The sequence below is a fragment of the Aethalodelphis obliquidens genome, unplaced genomic scaffold (genome assembly GCF_003676395.1).
Source record: "Aethalodelphis obliquidens isolate GAN/ISIS:26980383/991018 unplaced genomic scaffold, ASM367639v1 scaffold25, whole genome shotgun sequence".
Taxonomy (NCBI): domain Eukaryota; kingdom Metazoa; phylum Chordata; class Mammalia; order Artiodactyla; family Delphinidae; genus Aethalodelphis; species Aethalodelphis obliquidens.
In genome coordinates, this window is record NW_020837969.1 from 11887900 (window position 1) to 11907723 (window position 19824).

The 19824-nt window shown below is 40.0% G+C and overlaps 1 protein-coding gene across 1 annotated transcript in view; it reads left to right on the top strand.

The window, feature by feature from the left end:
* Nucleotides 1-19824, top strand: part of WWC2 (WW and C2 domain containing 2) — a 166409-nt gene that overhangs the window by 49394 nt on the left and 97191 nt on the right. The window lies entirely within an intron of this gene.

A 19824-nucleotide genomic window follows, 5' to 3' on the forward strand; every position in this document is an offset into this window, starting at 1 on the left:
TGTGTGTGTGTGTGTGTGTGTGTGTGTGTGTGTGTGTGTGTGTGTGTGTAGGAAGAGAGAGAGAGAAACCAGATAAAACAAACATACAGCTTAACGAATTGTTGTAAAGGGAATACCCTTCTAACACCACTCAGGACACTAGAACTTTGCCAGCCACCCCGGAAGACTTCCTTCTTATGAAGTAATTATCCTGATAAAACTACATGCACCATGGATTGATTCTTTAAAAAAAAAAAAAAACCCTTTAAGCATTTTATAATCCACAGCTTGTCTTCATCCTTTTTTTCCTGATAGCATCCCCATTGTGCGATTTTGTATTTCTTGTAAATTGATAATAGATCTATAGGTTTGATCAAATTCAGGATACATAGATATAGATATATACATATTTTAGTGGTAGAAAGCATACAATGTCTGAGATATTTCTCTATGACATTGGGAAGGAAATTAGTGTTGTTGATGCTGAGTGTCTAGATCTGTGACAACTGGGGGTTGCAAGATGATGATGTCAGTCATCCCTTATTCATTTGTTAACTGGACTATTTCTGTAAAGAGGGATTTCCTTCATCTGCTCTTTTGTTAGTTCATGGGAGGCCTCCGGGGTGCATGGGAGTTTTCTGCCCACCAGACCGCCTTCTCAGGCGGTCTGGCGAACAGACCAGGAAAGGGCCATTTGATAGGCATTTTGGTTCTTGGGTTGGACAAGGAGCGAGTGGTTGGCCTGAAAATTGTTAGTTGTTACCTACTCGTTACCGTGAATCCTTTTTCAGGAGAATGGACTCTGCCTTTTCATTAGAGCTACTCTTGTTTCTGGATCTGTTCCTATTTGTTGACAAATTTAAAACCTTATTTTGCTAAAGAAACCACTACATATCATCTGGTCCTGTCTCTTGCCTTCAGTGGGTAAGGTGAAGAGATCTCCGTCTTACACAGAGTTTAAAGTCATCACAGAGGCTCACAGAGGCCAAAGTTGTCAGTTTAAAAAAAAAAAAAAAAGATTTTTAAAACAAAATAATTTCAAAGGTTAAATTTTAAAGTAAATACTTTATTTTGGCATAAGCCATCCATATAAATTGGAATCTAGATTTAGGATATATTAATGCAATTTTTCCTTAATTAATGCAAGTTTTCCTCAAAGTTTCAGAAAGGAAAAAGGGGGATGGAGAAACATTGCTTGTCCCTTGGACTCTGGAAAGCATCAGTATAGTTTGGACTTACTCATGCACGGAGACAAAAGTTATCTGCCTGTTCTTGTTTCTCTTATAACAAAGAAAAGGATTTATTAACTTTAGGTATGCTGTCTTGTGTATATTACATTTTTTTGTCTTCCAAATAACTTGAGATTGTTGGTGTTATTTACAAAGCTCAGGTTAAGTACCTTCCCTGAGGTCACAGAGCTGGAGAATGGACCAGCTGTGATTCCAGCAGTGCTCCAAAGCCTGGATATGGCCCTCTGTGCTTCACCACCTCTCAGGAAAAGGAACAGGAAGATGGAGTCACATATCAGATATTTTTTCATGGTAACCCAGCTAAAATGTTCTATTTCATTTGTGTTTATTTCATTTTGGTTTTAACACCATAGTTCATATTTATAACTAAAATATTTAAACATTTAAAATACCTTTTAAAAATGATTATTGTTATTAAAGAAAAATCTCCATACTATATTGTTATTTTGATTAAATAATTAAAATGTCAGTTTTTAGTAATTATGATTGCCCTACAAATAGTTATAATTAATGAGCTCTCTATTTTAACAGTAACTTAGGTAACTTTTAAAAACAAAACAAAACAAAATTTAATCATCATTTAGTGCTGTTTAAATTAGACTGCATTCTAAAAATTAACCCAAAAGTATGCAATTAAAATATTATACTTTTTGCTTAATTCTTAGAATGCATTTATTTCATCTATTTTGATATATTTGTATTTATATGATGGTTGAAAGTGTGGACTCTGGAGATTGCCTGCATTTGAACCCTGGCTCTACCCCTCTCTGGCTGTGTGATTTGGGGCAAGTTACTTAACCTCCGTGGGCCTCAGTTTCCTTTTATGTTAAGTCATAGGAGTACCTAACTCAAAGGTTTGTTAATGAGGAGTAAGTGATTAGATACCTGCTGGAAACATGTTAACTATTACTACGATTACCTTGAATCGTGCAGACTGAATATTTGAGTTATATGCTATTCCTGAAGTTTCTGGCCTCCAGGGAATATCTGTGTGTGTGTGTGTGTGTGTGTGTGTGTGTGTGTGTGTGTGTGTGTGGTCAAAATGGTCAACTACTTTTACTACATTCTCACCATTCTGGCTAAATATTTATTTTCATAACAAACATTTATTGGGCCCATAAATTGGGCTGGGAGCTGCAGATAAATAAATAAAAGGGATAAATAAAAGGCAGTTTGCTGTCATAGAGCTCAGTCCATTGGGGGAGTTGGGCAAGGGAATGAATGACTTTCATACGTGGAAACATGGGAAGTAAAGGGTGTAGCTCTCTGGGTTTAGGATGAACTTTATCCTCGGGAGCTCTTGGGGGGGTTGCAGACTGTCATTGCTCAAATGCTTTTTGTATCTTTTTATTTTAAAGACTTTTCAAAGAGGAAAACACAGTTTAAAAATTTCCCCTTTGAGTTGGGCTCTTGATTTTGTGGAACTGGACTGCAATTACAAGAATTTTTCTTTCAAAAACATTAACTTATTTTAAAACTTTAGATGTAATTGACATATATCATAATATTAGTTTGAGGTACACACCGTAATGATTTGATATTTATATACATATAGTGAAATGATCTCCACAATAAGTCTAGTTGACATTGGTCCCCACACATGGTTACCCCCAGGGAATATCTTGAAATGACCTTGAAGCCCTTGTCCTGAATAAAGAGGAGGGAGGGGTCAGGTACAGCCTTGAGTTTCCCCCAGTGCATCCACCAACAGGATCTCTGTTTTTATAACCAAATGCTTATATCGTCCATAGAGAATCTATCTTGTGTTACTGCTGAACTTTGAAAATATGGCAACATTTCATTCATTTAGATTTACCTAATTATAACGGTTAATAATTTGAACTGGGTTAGGATGTAGTTCACACTTCTGTCTTTGGGGGCGTTGTATGCTGACCCTCGGTCCCTCCCCAGTTGGGATATATAGCATTGTACTGCCAATGGCCTACGCTGGAAGCACCACGCTCCCTGGTGGCAGCGGCCCCTGCTACCTTCCCTGCGCCCTGGCCCCTCCTCTCAGACCACAGCACCAGTTCTTCCCGCACCATTTTTGTTTCATGCTTCTTTGAGAACTACAATAGTTTTGCTATCTCTGTGCTCTCACAGCTGTTGTGTCCCATTGTATTATAGAATAAGTATGTGCAAAGCTGGAGCAATAAAATGGATGAAAGGAGGGGGAAATTATGGGCAAAAATTAGACAACTGATAGTCCAAAAATTCAGAACTTTGTAGGGCTTCTGTTTCCTTCCTCCCTCCTTCCCTCCCTCCATTCCTTCTTTCCTTCCTTCTTTTGCTTTTTTTACTTACTTACATGCAGCAAGTTCTAATTACTACATCTTCCAAGAAGAGGGAAGCGGTTGAGTTGGTGAGAACAGGCTTCATGGAGTTCAGTGGACCGCCAAGTGGGGCTTTGAGGATTAGCAGGGAATGCTGGGGGTCAGCAAAGACACAGGAGCTAGTTTGGCTGAAGGAAGATTAGAGAACAAGTTTGGCAAAGAAGCTGAAGTCTAGATGGTGGGAGACCTTGAATACTGAGGGTAAGATATTTGAACCTGATTCTTTATAAGTACCTTTCAAAGGGTTTTGATAAAGGAGTCACGGCATACAAGGTGTATAGAATGAAGAATCTGGAAGAGTATAGCTGGAGAGATTGAAAGGAAGAGTGTTTGGAGGGAGGGGGACTGATCTGGACAAAGCTATAATGATCTAGGGATGATGAGGGCGCCTGGGTCAAGTGCTGCCGTTGGAATGAGGTCATGTTAAGTCACTCCATTATTCTTTCCTCTCTTAGCAGTTGGTTGGGCTATATGCACTTGAAAGGAATAAGATGCACTTTAAGAAAATGTCACATAATATAACCTTTTTGCTTGGTCCTTCTCTCTATGTGAGTGCCTGCTGCTCTACAGAATCAACTTACAGAGTCGTTGACTCAGGAACACCCAAGGAAAGGCTGAAAGAATTTTTCCCTGCGCCACTTGGCAGGGTTGGTGGTTTAAATCACAATTTTGAAACCTATATTATGGAGCCTGATTCCAAGATTTTTTTTTAATTTCTGAATTCAGATTTTAAGATGATGTGATAGTATTATTTGTGAATTTCTAATTCCCTTTTGTTCTTCATTCTTTAATTATACTCCCTTCTACTCTTTCTTGGCCTTGTTGTTCTTAGCGAATGAATTACGAACTTGACCAGAAAGTATAGATTGGAAGGCTAGGCAAAATTTATCTCTTTCTCTCTTTTTAACTTCTAATTTTGAAATCATTATATACTTACAGAATAGTTGCAAAAAGAGTACAAAGAATTCTCATATATCCTTTACCCACATTCTTCAAGTGGTAACATTTTCTCATGGTCAGTTTATCATTCTTTCTCCCGCCCTCCCCTTTCCCCTCCCTACACACACAGACACACACACAGACACACACACATACACACACACACACACACACACACACCCTTATATACATTAATTTTTGTTAACCATTTGAGAGTAAATTACAGACTTGCTACCCTTCACCCTTAAATACTTCAGTTTGCATTTCCTAAAACAAGGACACTCTCTTACATAGTCACAGTACAATGATCTATTCTATGTACTTTATTCAAATTGTGCTAATTGAATTTGTGCCCCATTATTGCCCTTTATAGGACATGTCCCCCATATAATTCAGGCTCACCTGTTTTATTTAGTTGTAATGCCTCTTTATTCTCCCTTAATCTGGAATAGGTTCTCAGTATTTCTTGGTCTTCCATGAACTTAACATTTTTGAAGAGTATAGGTCATTTTTTTGGCGTAATGAATGTCCCTCAATTTGTGTTTGTCCAGTGTTAAATCGTGATATATTCAGGTCATGCATTTTTGCTAGAAATATCCCAGAAGTGATCTGGTGTCCTTTTCAGTGCATGATATCAGGGGGTATGTGATGTCTGTCTGTCCCGTTGCTGGTGATGTCTACTTTGGCCTTTTGTTTAAGGGGGTGTCTGCCGGGCTTCCGACGGTGTCTACAGTGTGGTTGCTTTCCTGGATGGCTTTTGTCGGGGGAGGGAATGGGGGAGGATTTATGTGCCCCTAAATTGTTGAAAAGTTTTTTCTCTTGCAGTTTTCTAAATTTCCCGTCTTGGCTTTTTTCTCTTTACCAGGAGGTTTCCAGAGTGCCTCCTCTTTCCTTTCTACCTTGTTTTCCCCCAAATAGTCGCCTGTCCAAGACTGCCTCTGGTGTCTGGATGCACTTCTTTTAAATTAATTTTTTATTGAAGTATAGTTGAATTACAGTGTTGTGTTAATTACTGCTGTACAGCAAAGTGACTCAGTTGTAGATACATATACATTCTTTTTCATATTCTTTTCCATTATGGTTTATCACAGGATATTGAATATAGTTCCCTGTGCTATACGGTAGGACCTTGTTGTTTATCCATCCTATATATACCAGTTTGCATCTGCTAACCCCAAATTCCCAATCCAACCCTTTTCCTCCCCTCTCCCCCTTGGCAACCACCAATCTGTTCTCTATGTCCTTGATTCTGTTTCTGTTTCACAGATAGGTTCATTTGGGTCATATTTTAGATTCCACACATAAGTGATATCACATGGTATTTGTCTTTCTCTTTCTGACTGACTTCACTTAGTATGATTATCTCTAGTCGGATGCACTTTTAAGTTAGTTCCTTCCCTGTAGTCCTCTCCCCACCCCACCCCCCAGTATTTTCCCATTTAGGGGGACTTTCTCTTTTAGGCTGTGATTTTAGATCCATCTTAAGACCACAGCTATCATGCAGTTTTTCCTGGGATACCATTGTTTCTGTGATGACTTACAGCAGGAACATGAGATACACAGTCCTCCTGCAGCGCAACCTATGCGTTCTTCAACATCGTCATGCTGCGCAAAACTGCACAATAAAAACCACAGGGTTTGTGGGGAAAATGGGTTTGAGAGCATGTGTTAGTTTGCTAGGGCTGCCGTAACAAAGTACCACAGACTGGGTGACTCAACAGAAGTTCATTTCCTCACAGTTCTGGAGGCTAGAAGTTGGAAATCAATGTGTCAGCAGGGTTGGTCTCTTCCGAAACCTCTCTCCCTGGCTTGTAGAGGGCCTCTTTCTCCATCTGTCCTCACAGGGTCTCCCCGCTGTGTGCGTCTTTGTCCTTCTGTCCTCTTTTCATAAGGACTTCAGTCCTGTTGGATTAGGGCCCACGTGTATGACCTCATTTTATCTTAGTTACCTCTTTAGAGGACCTATCACCAAATACAGTCACATTTGGAGGTACTGGGGATTAGAACAGCAACATACAAATGTTGGGTGGGCGATGGGGGCCACACACACAATCTATAACAGGGCACAATACTTAAATACTGTCCACGGCTCATTACAAAAATAGGAACCTAATAAAAACTGCAGCGCTATTTTTACCCCTGTTAAGTCATTAGAAATATCCATCCAATAAGTATGGTACTTCACCTTGAGAACGACCTGAAGTCTGCCTGTGGGGCGGCCTTAGGAAGGACTGTAGCTTTCGAGTTGTTTTATCGAATGGAAAGTTGTAAGACCGGGTGCGGATGGGTGGGTGCAGCTCATAGCTCCTGTGGTGAACTGAGGGAGCTGGTAGATTTTCAAGGCGGGCAGAGTGTTTCCTATTCCTACCAGCTTGGTTCAGCTGGGTGCAGTTTTCTGCATTCACCCAGTGTTTCTTGCAGATGAAGATGCTCATAAGCAAACTCAAAATTCTTATTATGTTCTACTTGTTCCCTAATGTGCCAATCATATTTGAACACCAAAATTTGCGTTTTCAAAGTAAGTGTTACAGCAGAACTGATAGTAGCTCTCTAGGGTTTGGTATTTACTTTCTTTACTTACAGGTAATTTGAATAGTTTTCTGGTTATCCCGAGGCATGGGTTTATGTCGTTTTACTTGTTCTCGCCTTTTAAAATTGTCTTTTTACATTTGGAAGAATTGTTGGAAGATTTGGTTTTAACAGCTGCCGTTATTGCTGGTGCTCACATTCTTCTTACAGACCGAATTGCTCTTTTTAAAAATGCTTGCATCACAATAAGTTAGTTTTGTGAATAATTGTACTTTATAGTGAAATGTTATTGTAACCCTTCTCTTCTGTTTCTGTATGCCTTATTTATATAATTAATTTCTCCGTATTTGGTCAGAGTTTAGGGCTCTTTTTATTTTCCCTAAAGTTTCATCATTTCAGTAAGATTATAAAATGTTTAGCCTAATTTGGGCTAGGTAATTGTTAAGCAGGGATTGGAATGAAATAAGCCAGAATGCAACGTTGTACAGTTCTCATGTGCACACGTATGTTTTACGTAGATAACACCAGTCCCACAGTGGCATGGTTCAGGTTTCAGCTACCAGGGTGTACTGACTGTAACTTCACAAAGTACAACCTTTGCTTCAGTCCACAAATCACTGCATAGATAACAAATGTGAATGATGATCAGTGATAAATCATATTGCTTTTTTCAGTTCTGTCAGTGATTGTTCCCTGTGCGTCTGTTATTCAGTTCACACACAGACAACAAAGCGTGTAGTTGTATTGCTTCTTTATCTCCCAGTGATAAACCCACACATCATTTTACAAGAATGAATAATTGAAAGAGGGAATTGGCCAATAAAAATGAAAGCACAGAAATGAAAAGTGATAGTGCTAGAAGTGAAATCGGAAGTGATTAGAAGATGTGAAAATGTTGACAGCAAAGCAAAGATGGGATGAGACCTAGGCCTGCGTGAAGCATATTGAATGCATCCTGTGAATATAAAAACAAGGTGAAGTCATTTCAGCATCTTTTAGTTTAAATTGTGCTAGGAACAGAAAGTTGCTTTTGGTTGAAATAGGGTTTACTTATATTTTGGATCGAAGACTGTAATTTTAAAAATCCCAATCAGCTTGATTATCGTTCAGGCCAAAGTATTGAAGTTCGTTGCCACATTGAAAGAAAATAGTAAATGTGTGGATATTGAAGAAATACTGTCTGTAAAGACTGGTTTCATCATTCAGAAGTCGGCATGAGTTAATTAATGTTAAGCCCTCAGGTGAAGCTATAGCACAGGTAAGGATGCTGCTGAGAAACTTGCATCCAGGTCCCAAGGATTAGTTAAGGCAGGTGATGATGATACTCAAATATTTAATGTTAAAGGGGCAGGTTGGAAAGCAGCCCCCTCAGGAACTTGTGCCACAAAAGATGTCAGATCCCGATGTGATTATAAAGGAGTTAAAAACAGGGTAACTCTTCTAGTAGGAGGCGATGCAAAGGGAGACTTTAAAACCTGTGCTGATCTATCTGTCTGAGAATCCTAGAGCATTAAACAATCATGAAAAAGCATCTCAACCAGTCATTTGGCATGCAAATAAAAGATCACGGGTCATGGTGTCATTGTTTCAAAACTTGTTGCAATTGTGTTTTTGTCCAGAAGTATGCAAAATAATTTAACTTCTGAAGCACAACCACTACTGTTAGATAATGCTGTAGGTCACCCTGATTCTCTCAGGGACTTGAATGAAAATGTCAGAATTTGCTTTCTACTAGCTTTTGAAGCCTCTTATCTTAAATGGACTTTTAGACTGGTTATTGATGCTACAAGGGGATATCGTGCATTTTCTGTAGCTGAATTTTGGAAGAAATATAAGATAAAGCATGCATTGGAAAACATCCAAGCATTATAGCAGGAAGTAACGGTGGGTAGTATGTGTGCAGAATGGCAGAAACTTTTACCACACTGTGCAAATAACATTGCAGGATTTGAATTGAACATAAATGGAGTTATAGAAGAAATAGTTGACCATGAGAACGTTGACATTGCCACCATTTGCAAGACGAGATGTGTAGCCATAGGAATTTAATGAAGGCAAATGTTTTGGCTTAAATGAGGTAAGTGACTATGATGAAAAAGATGAAGATATCCCAGGATGCCACCAAATGTCTTAACATTAAAGGAACTTTTGGAGATAATTCATGACATTAAAAGCACAAAGGATAAAATGTTGGCAGCTGATCCAGACTTAGAAAGGAGTAGGGCAGCCTGTCAAGGTATAGAGAAGATTCTCTTTTCGAATCGTAAGTTATACAACGTGAAGAAGACAAGCTCTATTCAAACTACTCTTGATAAGTTTTTTACAAATAAACACTTTCTATTTCTAATGTTTTAAATTACAGTATACTAAATAAATATTAGTTTTAGTATTTTTTCATTTCCCTACACATTAATAGAGAACTTTTAATATTTTGATGAAAAATTTCAAAGGTCATGGAACAATTGAAGCCTTTTCCCATTAATTATTAAGATTACTTTGCACAATTTCAGCTTGCACATTCATTTTCATGGTCCTGTGCTACTGTGCAGAGTGAGGACTACCTGTACTAAGAATAAAAGTTCCTTATCTTCCAGTGCCAACACTTCAGCAACCATTATCAGCTGTATTATTGTCCATGTCTTCCTATATTCTTAGCGTCTTCATGGTGTTTCCCATTAACATGCCACCCGTTAGTCTACATGGTGCCTTGTTCTCCAGCTGCCCCAGCCTGACATTGCCTCATCTCCCTGGCCTTGTTTCTGGTCTAGAGAGTTGAAAAAAAGCTGTCTTTTTTTTCTTCTTCTTCTTCTTTCTTTTTTCTTCTCTTTTCTTTCTTTTTTTTTTTTTCTTTTGTGGGACTTTTACGTTGTCTGACTCATGAGGAACAACTCTACTACTCTGTCACCCAGCTCTTCTTCTCACCTCACCCCCCACCCCCCACCCCATAGCATTGCCAAGTCTGAATCTAGTTAATCTGGTCCAGTGGTTATCTTTGGTTCTGAGAGCATGTGTTTAGAGTCTCATCCTTAAACCCAAGGTCTTATCAAGGCCTTTGCCTTTTCAAATGTATTCATCTTTCTTTTGTGTTCCAAGAGGCATCATAATTTCCAGCGTTCAATTTTTGTTCTTCTCTGTAGCACCTGGGTGAGAGGAGATGACTTCAAGGAAGAGAAGCCCTCGTACTTGAGAGAGTAGCAGTGAAAAGCCTTAGGCTACCATGGTGATTTGCATTAGGGACCAAAGAGGATAGGACATAGCTATGAGACTCTTTCCCCAGTGGGCATAAGGGAGAAACACTCTGGTTGGTGAAAAGAAGTGATGACAGTAAAAAGGGAAGCAGGCTGACTCTTCCATGTGGCCACAGAGAGGTCAGAAAACAAGAGTCTTGGGAGCCGTGTGGAACCTCGTGTGCCGAGGTTGTGTTATGCACACCGCACGCTCCCAGCTCGCCTGACCTGCAGGATTTGGTGGACTGGAGCTGGGAAATCTCTCCTCTCAGAGGAGAGACCCAGAGCCCACAGCTGAAGGAAATAAAACAGAGTGACAGATCCTTCTTCCAGTAAAAAAGCTTGTCGTATGATAGGGAAGATGCAAGAGCTTTATTTACATAAACTGTGAGTTTAAGAGACTTCTGTGATCTGCTTTGGGGGCCTAAGCCAGTGAGTAACCGGAGCGCTTGAACAGCTGATTTACAAATAAGCTTTTGGAGCCTAACTCCAGTGTAAATTAGCATGTGTTCTATTTCCTTTATTATTTTTCATCTTGATGGTTTGAATTGACCCAAGTTATAAGTCATGGCCAAATTACTTTGGAAGTATCTTCTAGGTCATTGTACAAAAGTGATTTGTGATTTAGCTTATAATTTTATAACATAATTACACAGAGAATTGAATTATTGAGTAAGGTGGCAAGATAGATGGGAGTGGTTTGCTTTAATGTTGCAGGTTGTATTAATTTTAGAAAAAATGAAATTAGTGTTCTAGTGGACAAGTGAGCTAAGTTACTGAATTACTCTATTCAATGGGCACTGACTCAATTTAACAAAATGGTACTTTTAGAGTTTTTGAGGGTAATGAGAAAATGGAACCGAAATTAAAATTCTCTCATGCCACGTGGACAAAATAATTTCTGTGAGCAGCAATTAAGAAGGTCCATATGGGCTTCCCTGGTGGCGCAGTGGTGGAGAGTCCGCCTGCCGATGCAGAGGACACGGGTTCGTGCCCCGGTCCGGGAAGATCCCACATGCCGCGGAGCGGCTGGGCCCGTGAGCCATGGCCACTGAGCCTGCGCGTCCAGAGCCTGTGCTCCGCAACGGGAGAGGCCACAACAGTGAGAGGCCCGCATACCGCAAAACAAACAAACAAACAAAAAAGAAGGTCCATATAAGAAATTCACTTTCTGCTCTAAATGTCGCTTAGGAAGACTTCATAGTCTTAAACCACCTATTTCTTTACTTGTAAAATATTATGACTTAATGTAGGTCAGTGTCCCCTGCATTATGTGATTTAACAATTTTTTTTTTTAAGTAATGGGAAAAGGAAGAAGAGATTGGGACTTGGTCTTCAAAAGACAGAGAAGGTTAGAACTAAGAGATTCCTGCTTTTTTAAAATCGAGAATATTTTAGGAAACTCTTAAGCCAGTCTACGCTGTTGGAGAAAATCTTTGGATACATATGGCTTTGGACCTGGCAGAGAAGTAAGTCCTCTCTTGTGGGTATGGGTCCTGGAATTGATCAGGTTTAGGCCAGCTCCACCCACCTATCATGAGGCTGCTTCTCGGTGGAGCCAGACCTCCTGGGTATCCCTTGACCTTGAATGGCTTCTGGGGACATGGATGGATGTTTTCCAGAACCAGGCGAGTTGTGGCTGGCTGGCTGCCAGTTGTGTGTGACAGCCTCCAGTGTGGTTCGCCACCATAATGACTTATCCTGACCAATGGTGCCCTGTAGAAAAGGCACATTTGAGACAGTTAATAAACCAGAGGTATTAATAACAGTTGCTGGGTACTGTTGCAGAGGTATTAATAACTAATAAATGTTAGCCTCATGTAAGCACCGTGTTCACAATCTTTACCTCTAATGGACCATAAACAAACATTCCATTTGTTCCAGAGTCTTACATCTACTGGGTAAACACGCATGGGAGCTCAGACCACGGTTGGGCAGAGTTGATCTGAGGGTGGGTCAGGGAGTGAGGGTGGGAGGAGGGGTTCGGGGGGTGGTGGTGAAAGGCCTCTCCTGACTTGGAGAGTCAGAGAGACACGTTCGCGCCAAACGTTGGAAGGGCCTCTTGATTAGGGTTTGGTATGTGGAGAATGGAAAGCCGAGTTGGTAGGCTTTCTTCTTTTCCTCCTAAATTCCACTCTGATAACAGCAGAAAAGCATCTTTGACCTGCGTGGCATTAAAATATCTAAGCACGAGGGGTCAGATGCTAGCCTGAGAAGCTGCTGAAGCCAGGCAGCATCCAACGTTCGTGGAGATGCGGCGTCCAAACAAAGCAAGGAACAGCGCGCTGCTTCTGTCCGTAGCTTGGGTTTAATTTGTAAGGGACGCAGCAGGCCTTTCGAAGGCAGTTTAAGGAACGGGTGTGGAACGGGGTGTGGGGGAAGGAAATCTCAGCAGAATGCTTTTAGATATTTCCTGCTTTGTAAATGCTACATACTTCTCATGCCTTCAGACTCAGAGCAAATGGGAATGAAGCCTGTTGAGGCTTAAATTGAACTGTTGTTACAAAGAAGGAACGTGGAAACTGTATAGGTAATGAAGGAACTTTAAAAACTGGCACAGGGCTTCCCTGGTGGCGCAGTGGTTGAGAGTCCGCCTGCCGATGCAGGGGACACGGGTTCGTGCCCTGGTCCGGGAGGATCCCACATGCCGCGGAGCGGCTGGGCCCGTGAGCCATGGCCGCTGAGCCTGCGCATCCAGAGCCTGTGCTCCGCAACGGGAGAGGCCACAACAGTGAGAGGCCCGTGTACCGCAAAAAAAAAAAAAAAAAAAAACTGGCACATAGTGCAAGTTTTACTTTTTCATCCAAATCCTATGTGTGGCATTTGAGTACGGTCTAATGAAATATACTTGGACAAAAAAAATGAGTGTGTTTGATGTTTTTAAAATTCTTTTGTTTAATTCATAAGACTTATGTTTTAGTAGAAGGCTCCATCTTCAGGTGGACATTCCAGAAGATAAAGTGCCTCCTTTATTGGGTCCCCGAAATAACTTGACGCATCTGCGTGGCAACATTGTGATGCGTGCCTGTGGCACATCCAGGGCTACGCTGGTACCATGACACTCCACGCTTCCTGCTTCTAAGATTTGTAATATGTTAAATTCTCTCTTTCTCTTATTTATGTTTCTTTTTCTTTTCTTCCCCCCTACTCTAACTTAGCCAGGTCTATCTATACTAGTGGCTGAAAGAAGCAGCTAATGAAAGATTTTTTTCACTCTCATTTTCAGAAAATCAACAGAACTGCATAAAACATTTGGGGCAGTTGTGTGTCATAGCCTGCAGCATTCAGGGATGAGAATGATATTTTCTGTTATGTAAATGCCATATCTGTCAAGTTCATTGCAGTGTCCTGTGGGGACCAAGGTAGTCCTAGTGGTCAGAATGTCTGGATTTCAGACCTGGCTTCTCACTTAGCAGCTCATTCTGGACAATGCTGTTCATTTCTGTGAACCACAGTGTTTCATAAAATGGGGACTTCTTGTATCTACCTCACGGGGTGTTTTTACACATCAAGGAGTTGGGCTGCGTCGTGAAGCAGGCCTGAATCAGCGTGTGTTTGAAGTGTGCCTCCACAGGGCCACGGGAATCCTCATTCCAGTTGCTGTGTGAACCTGGGACATCCCTGCGGGGAAATGGCTCTCTTTGGGGTGACCAAGGAATGTGGCTCTTCTCTGTGTGAACTGTGTTGCTGATTTAAAAAAGGCGTGTACTGACTTGAAAGAACCTAATGTCATGTACAGAAATCTCACATACCTAGGAGCTCACTCATTTATCAGATGTTTACTGAGCACCTACTATATGCCAGGCATTGTGGGGAGTATAAGGCTGAATCATTTCATGACTCAGACTGTTGTATACATAACTCAGATACACAGCAGAAATGATCATCAAAAGGGGATACAAATTTCCAGTGTGATGGAGGTTTAGGGGAGGGATTTTATTTCCAGTAAATGTTCACTCCAGCTGGGCTTTATGTAGAGCGATCACATGTCCCAGTGTGTTGGGTGAGCCCCAGTTTATTTCTGGTGTCCCATCCAATTAACATCCCCTTTCACTGTCAAAATTGTCGCAGTTTGGATGATAAATTATATGGTCCCCCTAGCTTTGAGGATCCGGTCAAACTTGACTCTGTGGAGACAGAGAACAGTCTAGGTAAAGGTAATACCATGAATAAAAAACATGGGCACCGGGAAGACTTTGGAGTGGTTAAGGAAAACATGTTTAGTTTGTAGCTTTGGCAACAAGAAAGGGAATCATTGGAGATAAAAGTTGGGAAGGTGAGTTGAGGTCAGATTTTGAGTATCCTGAATGCCAGACCACATCCCTTGGATTTTATGTAGTTGGCAATAGAAGTCAGTGAATGATTTTTTTTTTTTAAGTTTTAAAAAGATCCTTATATTTACCGCCAGATATAGTAAATGGCTCTTTTGGGGGCACAGGGGTTTGAAACAGAATTGTTAGGGGCCACTGCCAATTAAGGATCATTTAGCTTTCTAAGTCAGTGAGAAAATAAGATATGAATTACGACACTCTACAGTGAAGGACTGCAGAATCTAAAAAATCATTAAGATTTAGCACGTGAATTGACTTTGGATCTTTGAATCAAACCCTGTTGTTTTATAGTTGAAGAAAACTAACAATCAAAGAACTTGCTAAGTGTTAAAGCTCTCCCAGCAAGCTATTGGAAGAGATAGGGTCAAACCCAGATACTCTGATTGTCGGTGTAGTAGGTTTTTCAGTTCACTATAGAGCTGTCTTTGGGGGACTCTACGATTACTTTTGGCCCAGTCACATCATTGTCTCTGTGTCTCGGCTTAGTTGTGATGAAGTAAAAATGTCTACTCCAACGTCAAGGGTATCAAAGCTTATTTTTTTTTAAGTGTCTAGTGCCTAGAAATTCTTTGAAGAAAGCAAACGTTGAGGAGGAGATTGTTAAGCCATTCATTCCCTCCCTGTCTGTCACTGAGTGTCAGGGTGCATGCTGGCTGCAGTGGAAATCATCAAGGACAAAAATCTAAAACAAGGACGATAGATACCATTTTCACACATTGAAATAGGATTTTAAATTATGGCATGTGTAGAAATACAAGAGTTTTTAAAAATTATCTTTAAATATGAAATGTCATCTTTTTATGGCATGAAGTATTATAAAGTCTATATCTGTATTTTTAAAAACATTTGGAAATATTAAAATTAACAAAATTGATCAAGTACAAATCATTGGCCTGAGAGAATTTTATTTTACTCTAATTATACATAATCACATTATTGATACTCATTGAAATTAGATGCGTTACTGTAAAGCTGTTAAGGTTTGAAGAAGGAAAGACAAGTGTGTTTGGTATATTTTTTATTTTTATTATTATATTTTTAGATGTCCATCAGAGAAATCCTGAGGAAATACAATTTTGGAATGACCCTCATATACCCGAACAATAGGGTGAATATCTTGATGCATACAAACCAGAATTGTTTATATCACGTAGCTTTTGTATTAAAGGAAGTAATTTTGAAGATTCAAGACCTGGTGTAAAGAAACAAAGTGTTAAGTGCTACAACTTTCTCTTGTAAACCAGTGAATTACTGAATATCTAATGGTTGAATACTCAGTATGACTATCAAAATAATATGTTTTCACGCCAGAAACCTTTGAAACCTGATTCTAGCTTACTTTAATATAAACGATCAGGTAGTTGTTCACCTAAGTAGGGAAGTGACTATGAAATCAATAGTTTCTCATGGACACCAATCTGAGCTTCAAAAGAAGAGCATACTTCAAAAGGATGATTTTTTTTTTTTTTTTTTTGGAAAATAGATTTTCAAGGTACTCAGAAAAGACAGTAGTAGGTTTGTTGGACAAAAAGAGCATAAAGCCACAGCAGAAGTAATGATGAGAGGAATATTCCAGATGGCACAGTCCAGATGCTTATTCGCTTAAGAAGACAAAAACATTAGGTTAACAGTTGCTGTGCTGGCCAGAGAATGATTTCCACTCTAGAAAATAGTGGGTCCTCTTTGACCCATCATGGCTGAAAACATCCGATTCAGGAGGCAGACACTTGAAGTCACAGCGGCGACCGGCTTGCCAGCCAGCCTGAGGCTCGGAGGGTGTAGAAATTAAACATTCAGAAACCTTCGTGAGGATGATCTTCAGGTGAATGACAAGAGCTGTAGAGGCTCCAGGGCAGACTTGCGGCTCTGAGGGCCTGGAGTTGCAGTCATCTGGAAGGAGCTTGTGGTAGTGGATGGGGAAAGGAGGAGAGCACTATTGCCAGGTTAGGGGCAGGCACAGGGAGAATTAAAAGGAAGCCCTGGAGGTGCAACACGCGGATGTGGAAGTGCACTTTGGGAACATAGGAAGAGTCATTTCTTCAGATTAATTTGTCTTTCTGCTTTATAAAATGGAGAGAGAAGGTAACTGATGAGAGCGTAGCGTGACAACCACCGTTTCAGATGCAACCAGATGGAAACTTTCTTTAATCAGCTGCCTTCATTGCTTCTTTGTACCATTCACATGGTTCCTAGCACACACTGCCTTTTGTTGTGTATGTTTCTGCATATGCCTTATCTTTCCAGTTAGATTTCAGCCTCTGGGAGAGGAGGGTCAAGTGTTCAAAATGGAAATAAAAGCATTTATGCACTTTCCAGAATATTTTTCATATATATTATTTGGTATCTCTCAACAGTGTATTGAATGTAACAGGGGCTTCCAAATAAAACCCAGAAGAACAAGGTATAATATTTATATTTTCTGTTTTGTTTGATTCACTAGAACTTAGTTTCTACTAAAAGATTACATTGGTAATAATTTCTGATTTTTAGGTGATGTGCTTTAGCGTACCGGGGGAAAAATACTTTAAGCTCTGAGCAAATGTAACTTTAACAAACTGTAACTTCAAAAAACTTAAAAAATGTAAAACTTTAGGTGAGATTTCTTTAAGAATAAATTTGAAATCAGTAAAAAGAGACAGTACAGAAAGTTTTCTGATTTTTGGAATTAAAATTGGAAACTTACGGGAGATTTTACAACTTTATCTTAGCCAGAGTTCTATCTGTAAATGATGAATGAACATTATAGGTTCTCAAGCACATCGGCAGTCCCCGACCCACTGCTCTTCCCTATACCTGATTCTCTCTCCCCAGAGTCAACCACTTTTACATATTTAACGGTTTCTTTTGGTATTTACCTCTGTACTTTTTTTTTTTTTGCGATACGCGGGCCTCTTACTGTTGTGGCCTCTCCCGTTGCGGAGCACAGGCTCTGGACGCGCAGGCTCAGCGGCGATGGCTCACAGGCCCAGCCACTCCGCGGCATGTGGGATCTTCCTGGACCGGGGCACGAACCCGTGTCCCCTGCATCGGCAGGCAGACTCTCAACCACTGCGCCACCAGGGAAGCCCTACCTCTGTATTTTTAAATAACACTTGTATATGTCTTGATTTTCTTAGCTGTAGATTTGGAGAATTGACCTCCCACTCGGGGTGAGGATTCAGCTCTCCTGGGTGCCCTCCCCATGTACACATTTCCCTTCCCTTCATCATCCTGGAGCATTATATCACCTTGTAAATAAATCAGTGTTCAATATTTACATTTTTATGACTATGTAAATATTGTTTCTGGATGACCAATCTAGTGTACTACAGCTGAATTTCCTTTGGTTTTCTCTGTAGTTAATAATTGTCTCTTTGTTTTCCATTGACTTAATTTTCTATGTCCCCATCACCAGTTTGCTGCCAGAATTGTAAATCTCTTTTCAGTACATTTAAACACAACAGGTATTCTGTCAGTTTCACACCTGCTGTTCCTTCTATTCTTGGTTTCCAGTTCAGCCTGGTGAGTCATGTAACTGTAACTGCTGCACGGGTCATACGCGCGTGGGATCTCCATTTACTAGAAATTAAGATACTTTAATTTTTGAATCCCATGTCTCCCAGTTTTCTTGCTTTCTTCTCTCCTTTGGGTAGAGTTGCCTTGGGGGGCATAGGAGAGAAATTTGTTGAGTCTATGCATCTCAGAAAATGCCACATTATTCTACTCTCATACCTGATAGACATTTTACCTGGGGATACAATTTCAGATTGGAAATAATTTGTACTGAAAAATGGGATCATGTTTCTCTACTGACTTGTAGCCTCCAGCCTTGTGTTTGGGAAGTCCGGTGCCTTTACGATTCTTGTTTTCCGCAGTTTTATTGAGAAATAATTGACATATAGCACTGTATAAGGCATACAGCGTGATGGTTTGATTTACACGTACTGTGAAATGATTACCACCATAGGTTTGGCTATCTCACATTGAATCTCATAGACACAATAAAAAGAAAAGGAAGAAAAGAAAAAATTGTCTCATGATGATAACTCTTAAGACTTACTGTCTTAACAACTTTCCTGTGTATCACACAGCAGTGTCAGCTGCTAGCTGCTAGTGTGGTCACCATGCTGTACATGACATCCCTAGTACTTACTTAGCTTATAACTGGGAGTCTGTACCTTCTGACCACCTTCCACTAATTCCCCCTTTCCCCCACCTCCGCCCCTGGCAACTACAAGTCTGATCTCTTTTTCTTTACTATGAGGTTTTTTTGGTGTTTTGTTTGTTTGCAGAGTCCGCATATAATTGAGATCATTTATATGTATTTGTCTTTCTCTGTCTGACTTAATTCACTTAGCCTAATGCCTTCAGGGTCCATCCATGTTGGCACAGGTAGTAGGATTTCCTCATTTTTTTTATGTCTGAATAATATATATATATATAATATAGTTGTGCTGTATATAGATAGATAGCACAACTTCTTTACCCATTCATTCATTGATGGACACTTAGGTTGTTTCCATGTCTTGGCCATTATAAATAATACTGCTATGAACATGGGGGTACAGATATCTTTTGGAGTTAGTGTTTTGTTGCCTTTGGATGTATTCCCAGAAGTGGAATTGCTGGACCATATGGTGGTTCTATTTTTAATTTTTTTGACTATTTTCAATAGTGGCTGTACAGTCCCACCAGTGGTGCACAAGGGTTCCCTTTTCTCCACATCCTTGCCAGTATTTGTTATCCCTTGTCTTTTTGATGATGGCCGTTCTAACACTCATGAGGTGATATCTCATCACAGTTTTAATTTGCATTCCCTAATGGCTCGTGATGTTGAGCATCTTTTCATGTATGTGTTGGCCTTTGTATATCTTCTTTGGAAAAAGATCTATTCAGGTCCTTTGTCTATTTTTTAACTGGGTTATTTGTTTATTTTTGCTTTTGAGCTTTATGAGTTCTTTACATATTTTGGATATTAACCTCTTATCAGATATATGGTTTGCAAATATTTTTTCTTATTCCATAAGTTGTCTTTTCCCTTTCTTCTTGGTTTCTTTTGCTCTACAGAAACTTTTAGTTTGATGTAGCCCTACTTGTTTATTTTTTGTTTTGTTGCTTGTGCTGGTGTCATATCAAAAAAGTCATTAGCAAGACTCACATCAAGGAGCTTTATTCCTCTGTTTTCTTCTAGGAGTTTCATGGTTTCAGGTCTTACATTTAAGTCTTTAATCCATTTTGAGTAAATTTTCCTGAGTGT